The sequence below is a fragment of the Ursus arctos genome, unplaced genomic scaffold (genome assembly GCF_023065955.2).
Source record: "Ursus arctos isolate Adak ecotype North America unplaced genomic scaffold, UrsArc2.0 scaffold_20, whole genome shotgun sequence".
Taxonomy (NCBI): Eukaryota; Metazoa; Chordata; class Mammalia; order Carnivora; family Ursidae; genus Ursus; species Ursus arctos.
In genome coordinates, this window is record NW_026622875.1 from 8,702,845 (window position 1) to 8,713,953 (window position 11,109).

Sequence of the window (11,109 nt, forward strand, 5' to 3'; positions counted from 1 at the left end):
TCCACCTAATAAAAAATGTACTGTTTGGTTGGCTTTTATAAAGAAAGACTCTTATCGAAATGGAACTCAAATAGTGACAGAGTTTGTGTGATATGGAAAATTAAACTCTGGACAGATATCAACCAGAAGAAGTTTCATTTGGGCAGCAGAAAAGAAATGTCATTCCTCAGTCTCTTTCCTCTGTGTGTAACTCCCACTAATGGTTCATTGTAGTTATGCAGGCGTATCAGGAGCAGAATGTACTCTGGAGATGGAAAAATATTGCTATTTGTACTCCTAAGTAATGATCGTATGTTCAACAGCTGGAACTTGCTGAGACCCTCATTTATTACAATACCAATAACTACCTTTGCTGTATTCCCACAAACCACAAACTATTTGACATGGTTCAGGACTACCATATTTAACAAATCCCATTATTCTTTTTGCAACAATTTGTTCACTTTTAAGGAGAATAAAGCACACTAAAGTATTTTCCATGGATTAACAGCAGTAACTAAAAGATTCCACGCCCACGTTGGGCCACGCCTGGTATACCAAAGTGAATGAAAGTCCCAGGTCTGTAACCCAGGGCAGATCAGCACCACTGTTGTCCCAGACTACAGTCTGAACACTTTCTTCTCCGTTTTTCCATTTTCTACTATAAAGAGTACTCGTAAATGACATAAATATTTCACGGGAGGAAAGATTGTATTCCTCAAAAACTTCCTACATTAACAGAGGACATAGCTGATATTATGCCATTCATATTAATACTAGAATAAATCTTTTTTTTATGATGTTTGGATAACTGTAATACTTGAAAACCATTTAGAAATTTACATTTCTTCGGAACATTATATTCTAAAGAATTAAAGGGCAAATAAGTTAATCTGATTAAAATATCTTAACATTTAATGTAGACAGTTTTAATCTCTAAGTTTTTTATAATGTGTGCGGGGACTGAGCTGAAGTGTACTTTGTACTCTCTGTGAGAAAAAGTGGCTTAGTAAATAAATGGATAGTATAAATAACATTTGAAAGGAAGCATTTACTTACCAAAGAAAATAATTTGTTTTCCAGCACTTGAGATTTCTTATATTTATATAACTGTCTATTCAAAGTGTAGGCAAGACCAGAACTTCTTAGATACGCTGATCATTTTTATCTATTTACTGAATGTGGGCCTGAACTGCCAGCACGGATTAGTCATTTTTCTGGTTACTGTATGTACTGGAAAGTAATAAAGCTGCATGTCCTTTGAAATGGCCCAGTTTTCCAGATCAGTGGCTTTTTCTCTATGTCTTTATATTTTGGGTTTGAATGATCTTCGTCTTCCACCGGTGTCTAAACCATTGCAAATAATACAGTTTACGTATTAAAGAGGTCTAGTTGAGCACAATAGTGAGAAATAAAGTAGAAGTCTTTCTGCAAGCTGTGTGATCGTAACCTCGCTAAACCTCAGTTTCCTCACTTATAAAATGGGGGTGAAAATAGTACCTATTTCCTGGGGATGATGGGGAGATTAATGGAGATGAGGCAAGCATTCTCTTAGTGAACAAAACCTACGTTATCATCTCTCCTAATGTGTGTCGAAGGTCCTATGTAATGAGTTCTGCATTTTCTAATTTATACTGCATGATGCCCATTTGGCAGAGAAAGCCACTGAGGTTCAGGCCATTAAGAATCTTGCTCTAGATCACACGTGTTGAGGAACCAACCTCCTGTTTGTGCTCATAAACTGACTGTGAGCAGAGCCCTGTGCTTCTACAAAAGCTGTCTTAGGAAGTAATCTTCGAAAGTAGAGTCAACGATCATCCCCGAGTAACGTCTGCAGTTCTGAGACTGGCTTTTACGCACACTTCGTAGGATCAGCGTCACTATTTTGAGGCTGCACGCTGTGTGGGAACATGAGTCATCGCCGACCCATCCACTCCTCCACACTCTAGTGCTCTCCTTTATGAATTCAGTCCTAGGAATTCCTGTCTCATTACTCCCCAAGGGTGCTCAGTCACAGCCATCGCTGACTTGTATTTTCACCCACCTAGTTAATTGCTTTCTGAGATTCTTCTATTAGGCCAGTCGATGTCAACCTCAGCAAATAACTTTACATCATTATACAGGGGCAAGAAATTGTTTGGATTGTGGAATGGTTTACAAATGCTGCACTTTCCAGTGTGTACCATCCCATGACCCAGTAACTGTGGGAGGACACGGCCCTGAGTACAGGGGAAATTCCTCATCAAACGTTGTTTCCCTGGGTCCTTTCCCTGACTACCTGAAGGTTAATGGAAAGAGCATATTGATGGTGCTTGTAACAGCAGTGGGGATAACATGGTAGTGGAAAGATTTTGTTCAACCACGTTGGCACCTCACCCAGCAATAGATTTCATTCTATTCTGACAATTTGAACTTATCTTGTCAATGTTTTGTCATTTATTAGGAGCTATGGAGGGTCCCAAATGAACAGTATCTTCATTTTCCAGTGGTTTATGTCTTCACGTATGTTGTATTTTTTTTCCTTTACAATTTAAAACATCCTCTACTGTTTGTCTCAAGCAAATGCTTTTAACTTAAGACCCCAGGATAAAAGGAAACCATGCTCTATGGATTCAGATAAAACTCCTCAATTCTTGGGAATCTGGGCGTGGCACCCATGCTAACCACACTATGAGCTCCCAAATGGATTAGCGGTCTCTTCTGGAAAATGACAATCAGACGCTTGTCTGGTTGAATCACTAAAAAATTTAGAAGAGATGTTATTTTGCAAGATACTTTACATCAACAAGACATTTCTAGTCGTGTTTGTAGATCACAGCGCTGCTCTGCCTAGAAGCAGAAGGTGTTTGAAGTGTGCTCCCTCTCAGGACTTGGAGGAGGCAGGCCAGAGAGGAGGGGAGGACTACGCCGTGGGCAAAAGCCTTGGGAAGGACTGAGTGAAGCCTGGGCCGGGTGCAGAGCAGTTTCCTGGGCTCTTTTACAGCTTTGTCTGTTCTTGCAGCCTATGACCTCAGGCACTCGGCTGCCTCCTTTCTGTATCTGTAAAAGGGAGGAATGCAAGTCCAGGACCTCTGCTCTGCTTTTCTCCCCCAGGGGGCCAGAGACTGCCGAAGCTGTGCGCTATAAAACACAGATCCTTTGCTCTAGGTGTGGTTAAAAGAACAAAATTATTATAATTACTGGGTGTAACTTTAGTCACTCTGCATCACATCTTCCCCTAAATGTGCGCCCTAGGTTTGCACGTCGGTTACCAAGAAAAGGTGACTGTGGGTATGGGAGAAGTTCTGCTGAAATGCTGACTTTTCCACTGTTTTTCTAGAGCCTGTCTTAATAATCACCTGCAAAGCTACAATTTTGGCAATATGAGCTGGCGGCCTAACCCAACGTCACTGGGTCTTGGATTATCGAGGTGTCTCCCCACATGCCCAAGCCTGCCGTACCCTCTTCCCACTCTCCTCCATGCTTCACCAACATTGCCCTCTTTCAAACACCTGAGTCTCCGTGTGCACCAGCCCTAGGAGCAGCAAGGAGCCAGCATGGCCCCTGAGCAGAAGCAGTAAAGCCAGTCTGAAGGAAGTGTAAAATTACACACTGGATTTCCAAGACCTAGTGTGGAAAAAAAGAATGTAAAATATCTCATTAACAACTTTCAATTTTGCTTGCGGGTTGAAATGAGAATTTGGGGGACATACTGAGTTAAATAAAATATATGATTAAAATTAATTTTACCTGCTTTTTAAAAAAAATCCTTTTTTAATGTGGCTACTAGGAAGATTAAAATTAAAATTTGTGACTTGCATTTGTAGCCCATGTTATATTTCTGTTCTTTAGTTTCCAGTCCTTTGCATTAATGTGCTCTATTTAAGAAAAAACATCTCCTTAGACAATACCATATAAAATAGTTTAATATTTTTATATAACTATCAAATAGTTTCAAATGACTTATCAACTAAATTATGTATTTTTAACTTTTTAAAAGAATGCATTTATGTGTCCCAAACAAAGCCAGCTGTACTGGAAATTCAAATCCATTAAACCATAGGACAGGTGCTAGGACAAGCTATAGGGATGCAGAGGCGTGTTAAAATCAGCGGTACCGATCCTCTTCCGGGTCATGGGCCTATATTGTTCACTGAATTAGTATTTACGGTTTTTCCACTGTATTCCGACTGTGCCAGGCTCTAGAAATACAGCTGATAAATCTGATGAAAGTTTTAGACCCTCTTCCCAGAAAAAAAAGCACGTATGAACACACTTCCATACTTGCGTTCCATTGTAGGCTCTTGTGAATCTTCTGAAGCCTATCATTCATCCTAAATTCATAAGTTCTAAATTTGAAAAAAGAGCATGGACCTTAGGTCAGCCAGATATAGGTTCAAATGCTGGCTCCACCACCTTCTGGGGCGGCCTCGGGCTGTCTATACCGTCTCTACCACCTTAGTGGGTTCAACAGATCGTAACTATTCTTTCTCACCTTGTGTAATGCCGGGGAAGTGGCTCCGAAGAAGGGTAAGTTAGAGAATGGATTCTTTAGTCTGAATCTTCTTTTCTGTGTCAAGTTCTTAATTCATGTAGTAGCCCTAAAGGTTAGTCGCTGAAAAAATAAAAGAGTTTGGCTCTCCAACCAAGCCGTGACCTTTTAAAGAAGTCCAAAAATGGTGTGTGAGTGGTCTGGGGTAAGGCGATCTACAGAAATGAGAACGCATCAGCCCACACCTTGAGAGAGGCTATGTGGTATGTGCATATGTTTTTCTGCGGTTTGAAAACAAATTTCTGTCTGCTAATCGTACAGATGGGTTTCTGTTCTGGGCGGTTATTTTTTGTTTGTTTGTTCGTTTATTTAGAAAACTGTCCTGGTATGTATATACTTCTTACAGGTGATCTGACGGCAGCCTCCAGCAGGCACCAGCAAACTTTGGGATGGAAGTAGCCTTAAATGAGTAAGAACTTGGGCTCAGAAGCTAAATGCCATGCTATGTCTACACGGCTTGTCCTTTCAATGCCACAGTCTGGAATGATCCATTCTCCAAATCACTAAGTTAAAGGTAGAGTGATTCACCAACTACCAGCAGGTGAAGGTAAGCCAGCCTTGTCATAATTTTACAGACTCCTCTTTCCACTCACGAAAACAAGTTATGTATGGTATTTACGTACATCTGTGTTGTTGGGCATTTTCCAAATGCCTTTTGGAGAACATTAAACAGGAAATTGATGCCACAGGGCAAATATTCATTCTTCCCATCCTCTCTCACAAAAACAAGTACAGATTTGCTGCGGCTAGACTGACTTCCTGCAGGGTGCTGTAGCTTATTCGATTTTACACTAGAAGGGAAAAAAAATACATCCTCTGTTTCAATTTAGAGCATGTTGAAAATGGCCAAAACGCATCAACAAAAAGCTGCCCTCATGAGAGCAGTGAAGGATAGAAGTCAGTGCTTATAAAATCACAAAATTCAAAGGTTAATGATTGTTTTTCATGCTTATTGATGAAAGTAAATCCGTATTACACTGGACACATCAAATTTGGTTTAAACAGCATGTTCTCTAGTTCTCAGATGGAAAAACCGTTAAGCATATGGTCCCTGCAGCTTTTCACAGAAGGATGGCCTCTTTTTCTAACCTGTTACAGTGATCTTTGGTTAGTGTCCTCTCAGCATCTGTTTTTCCCTGTTCACTTTCTTATCAGCCCAGAAACTATTTTGGGATCCATGGCACTCTGGAAGAACTTAATCTAACTTCCAGTCCCAGGAATAGAGGATGTGACTTAGGTTAAGCTATTCAATGCATTATCTCTCCTAGCCACAGAGATTTGTTCAGAGGCATGTGACCTAAGTTTATCCAATCAAAGTGAATCTTGAGGCTTTTGCTGGGAAAACATTAGTCACTTTTTCCTGATGGACAGACCACTGAAGCTGTTGGCAGTCACCTTAGGGTCATGATGGGGACTAATTCATTTGCCTGGAAAAAGCAAATACCACAGAAGGCAGGATAGAGAAGATGAAAAAAACTAGGTCTCAATGTCATTGTTTTACTGCTGGATCAAGCTTTGCCTGAAGATCTTTGTCTGGGCCATTTAGTAAGATAAACCATTAAATACCCCGTATTGCTTAAACTAGCTTGTTTCAAGCTTTTTGTAGTTTGCAACCAATGCTTCCTATTTGTCATACCTATCTGTTAGAAGACATTTATAAAAGAAAACTGAAGGGACAAAGAGATAATCTAATGGGCTACTATTAAGGTCAATTTCAGAACTAATTACAGAAAAGCAAGACCAGTAAGGAATAAAGAAGTGATTGCTAGTGAGAAAAGGATGGGAAAAAAATGTTTCCCAAGTGATGAGTAACCACCACAGCAGCAGTGTGGGGAAGGAGAAAAGTCAATCCATGGGCCTTCTTCCAAGGCCCAGCCAGAGTGGGGACTGGGAGATAGGGACTTAGCAGCAGGAAGGGTCTACCCTCAGCCAAAGCCATTCTTAATTACTCCCTCCCCTTCAGCTACTACTGTTGAACTATTTAGCAACAGATGCAGTCTGCAATTATCAGCCATTGGACCTCCATCCTCTCCGTTGGTCCTTGCCACCTCCCTCTGAAGAATTGTTTATTATTATTATTATGTCCCGTTTTATGGATGGGGCACCCAAGGTCCAGAAACCACAAGTTATATGTGTGATAAACAAGCAATAGAGAACAGACTCAGATCTCAGATCTTCTTATTCCAAAGCCTATAATCTTTATCCTACAACATACCTCCTTGAAGAGTGTCTTTTTGTATTATATTTGGTCATCGGGGCTGTCTAGAGTAAGGCTTGGAAGCATTTGATATCTGGCTTTGTCCCTACTGTTTCTTTCACCAAGAGCAGCCAGAATTTATTATGTCTACACGGTCACCATTCTTTCTTTCAGCAGTGTTCCACGCTCCGAAAATATCCCCTTTCTACTGCCTGTGACCATCGAAGCTCCCATTTCCTCAGTCCCTGAAGACGACAGACTGCAAGGAGTGGGTTTTCTGAATGAACGCACACTAAGGTAGGAAATACTGATAACAGCTTTGCGTGTTAATCCTGCCTCTGAACAGAAGTACTTTATAAGTGGGCGCTTGCAGGCAGAGTGACCCACTGAAGAAGTTCATCTCCCAGCATCAATTTCAGGCAGTGTGGGCAAACTGGACGGAAAAATCCTTTGGGTAGGGATCCTTCCTAGTTATCTTGCTGCATAAACCCCTTCTTCCTTCACCTACTCCCAAGGCCTCACTGCGCTTCAGCCGACAAGTTTTCAGAGAGCTTTGGATACACCTTGATCCTTGTACAGAACTACTCTTTCACCAGCCTAACATGGACTCAGTCACTTCCAAAGTCATTCCGTACTTCTCGACATGGCATTCAGCAAACACTGCTGAGCGCTTACTGCATGATGGCCCCATACACCATGCAGACACTTCGACAAAGACGCCATGTTATTTAGGCTCTTTCAAATGGCAAGGTACAGAGGACTACCCGGGATTTTTCAGGAGATGGAAATTATTGGAAAGATAGTGGGGAACTCTGGAGCTATGAGAAGCAGCTTTTAGCTGGCCGGGTCTCACAGAGAATTAGAACATGGTGTAGCATGCGGCAAGAGCGTCTGATGCCCTCGGGATGCAACAAGAGCTCTGGTCATCAGGTCATTTGGTCATTGCCTCAGGCTTGTTGATTTAGTCCTGCTCTAGTGAGCCAACCATGATTGTGACTCAGCTTCTATCTCTATTCATTTTCCTTCCTTTCTGACTGTTCCTCTACTACATAGCTTCTATGACCTCATTGCTTCTGATTCTAAGGCTCTAAGAGAGAGAGTCTGTTTGAGTGTGTTGGGAAGAGGCTAGTCCTAAGCATTTATTTTGGGTTCAGCTCTCAAACCAGGCGCCCCATGAGTTCCCTGTGGACCAGACACCTACCACTGGTTAAAGTCCTAACCACGGCAACCCTTGGCAGATCCCTGAGACTTTGAAGAACCCACCTGGGAAATTTCCTCCTTTGTTCATTTTAGCAACGGTCCTTTCCCAACAAAAACAAAAACAAAAACAAAAACAAAAACAAAAAGTGAGGCTAGACTAGCCAGAGCAGAACGACAGGTCACTGTATATTTAGTGGTAATTTGGAAGAAAAGAACAGAATATTAGAGGGTTAGGATCCTAAGTACTGAAAGCAACATGGGAAAAATCAGGTACCAAAACTGACTAGGCTACTAGAAAACATGATCTCATTTAATCATGATCTCAAAGGAGTGTGCATATGTTCCAAATTCATCTTAAGGACAAGATAATGGGGACTCACGAGTAGAGTCCACAGAACATGGAATGCAGGAGCTGGAGACTACATGGCAGGCCACGCGTCCAACCCTCTTATTTCATAATTGGGGAAAGCCCATAAAAGTTAATTGACCAGTTAATTAATCCACACAATTAGTGGTGGAGCCCTGACTCCTAAGTCATGACCAATAAACCCCCAGTCTATATTTCCGGGCTAGTAATGGATTTTTCTTCCTAAAGATGGAATAGATCACATTTAATGCTCAAAGGGCTCTACTGAATGTCCTCGTGAATGTGGACAAGGGCAAATAACAAAGTTGGGACACAAGGTAAAGTCTGTGTTTTCTATAGGAGTACAGGATATAATGAGATGTAACAGGAAAAAAAAAGACTTTGGAATTTGAGATTCAAGAGTCATTCCTGCCACCAGCCAGCCGTGTGTACATGGACTGCTATCAACTCTCTAAGCCACAGGCTCTTTATCTAAGGAAAAACCAGACCAGAGGACCACTCAGATCCCATGTACCCCTGACTCATCCAGTTCTGGTCATTCTAGGAATGACAGCATCTGCTTTTTTGAGGTTAAGCTCAGATGATCAGAAGTACAAACCAGCAGTCAAAATTGCCAGTCAAATAAATTGAGAATCTAGTAGGTTGTTCTCAAAATTATCTAAAGGCAGGTGGACTGAGGAATGAATGTGGCCTTTCATAGAATCTTGGCTTAGATTTGTTGCCATCTCTGAAAGTACCCAGAAAGGCATTTAAAATCATAACATTTCACATAAAAAAAAAAAAAACTATCTCGGGGCGCCTGGGTGGCACAGCGGTTGAGCGTCTGCCTTAGGCTCAGGGTGTGATCCCGGCGTTCTGGTATCGAGCCCCACATCAGGCTCTTCCGCTATGAGCCTGCTTCTTCCTCTCCCACTCCCCCTGCTTGTGTTCCCTCTCTCACTGGCTGTCTCTATCTCTGTCTAATAAATAAATAAAATATTTTAAAAAATAAATAAATAAAGCAATGATTGCCAATGATTTAAAAAAAAAAACCCTATCTCTATAGTGCACCATATATGGAGACATACTTAAACATGTAAGCATTTTTTCTTTCTAGTGAACTGAACATGGAAGAGACAATGACAAGCATCCAGTATACCGAGTGGCATTTTAACACATTCTCTTAGCAATAAATTTTGATGGATGGAAACTAAAAATGGACCATGTAGAGAGAAGGGTCTCCCAGCTGGAAGTTTTTCTCTGAGAAAGCTAATAAATCTTTAGGCCACTCGCAGGGTTACTGCAGATAGTTAGACCCCAAACAACTCTAAGATATGCCAGTCACATTGAGTCTATACGGGTCATGGCCGCACACTGCACAGGCTGCAAAATGGTCCACAGTGGCTCTGACCATGGGAGTATTAGTGATATCCTTCAGAAGCTCATGGTGTTAAATGACACTTCAGTAGCTACCCATGGTACTAGCTCTTCTCATGATGTTTCAGAACAAGCAGCTATTCAAAAGAACAGGCATATGGCAAGCATGTGGAAATTATTGCAATTGGACGAAGAAAACATTTTCATTTACATAACCAAGTTTCAATCACTGTAACATCCAGTAGCGAGAAACTGCCTGGATTGTAATCTCAGCTTTGGCATCTACTATGAGCTGTGTAAGCTTTGGGAATGCTACTTAATCGCTCTGTGTATCAGCTTCCTCATGTATAAAGTGGGGACAATAATAGTACTATGTCATAAGGTTTTTATAAGATTTGAATTAAATGGTTTCATATTTAAAGTCCTTAGAACAGTGCCTGGCATGTAGTAAGCATGACGTATGAATTTGTTAAATAAATAACATATACAAGTATGTATTTATTATCATTTATGACTATTCCAGCATATTCTAATTGTTGGACAGAATGTTGTGTTAGCCATAGTATGTTTTCAATTATACATCCAACTAAAACATGACTAAGGCAATAATTAAAACTGAGACAAAAGTAACATATTGACAATCCCTTAAACCTCTCCTTCTCCAAAATAGATTAGACATGAAACATCTGAGTTGAAGAACTGCATTCTTAACAATAAGGTAGTATTATGGATTTTAAAACAAATGTCTAAGTTCAGTATTTGGGGCAGAAATTAGATTGTCAGACAAGGTGAGAGCGAATATCCAGATGAACACTTTCTTATAGGCTTCATTTCTTCTTCCAAAATCATAAATATAAACTGGTTTCATACGCTGGCTGCAGCCCATTTCATTATAAGACTATAGAACTCAAAGCAGTTAATTCTCTCTTCGAATTTGGATTTATTACACAAATAGCATAACAATAGAAGGAAGGAAATACCGTTAACACTTACACCCCAACACATCGTTTTCATTTTTCTTTGCTCCTTTCTATGGCAAGTCCATTTGCCTGCCCTTTTTTTTTACACAGTGGACCAAAAAAAAAAAAAAAAAAAAGTAAAATGCTCTATAAGCCTGAGTCATCTGTCCTTTCCCTTATCACACCACACACTCCCTCTGGGAGAAGCTTTTCTCCGTTCGTAAGTATTTATTGAATACCTCCCACAGGCCAAGCACTGTTACAGGTGCTGGGGATATAATGATGAACAAGACAGAAAAGGCCCCAGCCCTCAAAGAACTTAATTCTCATCAGGAATAAATATGTAAACCAAAACATAAATAAAATAATTGCAGACTTTTTAGGGTTGGAGAAGGCTCCTCTGAGAATATTTCAGCGGATAGAAGGAAGATGAGGTGGTAAGAGGCGTGCAGTGAGCGGCACACGCGAAAGCTCTGACGCGGGAAAGAGCTTTGCGTATTTGAGGAAGCCAAAGGAGGCC

General features: G+C 40.8%; 1 long non-coding RNA gene across 3 annotated transcripts in view; it reads left to right on the forward strand.

Moving 5' to 3' along the window:
- LOC113254105 (uncharacterized) overlaps positions 1-9,224 on the forward strand; it is a 35,561-nt gene extending 26,337 nt beyond the window's left edge. For all 3 annotated transcript variants that reach the window (XR_003315657.4, XR_008960658.1, XR_003315656.4), the window contains 2 exons: positions 4,857-5,057; positions 6,882-9,224. This is a non-coding gene — a long non-coding RNA (uncharacterized LOC113254105). The remainder of the gene's footprint in view (positions 1-4,856; positions 5,058-6,881) is intronic.
- The last annotated feature ends 1,885 nt before the right edge of the window (positions 9,225-11,109 follow it).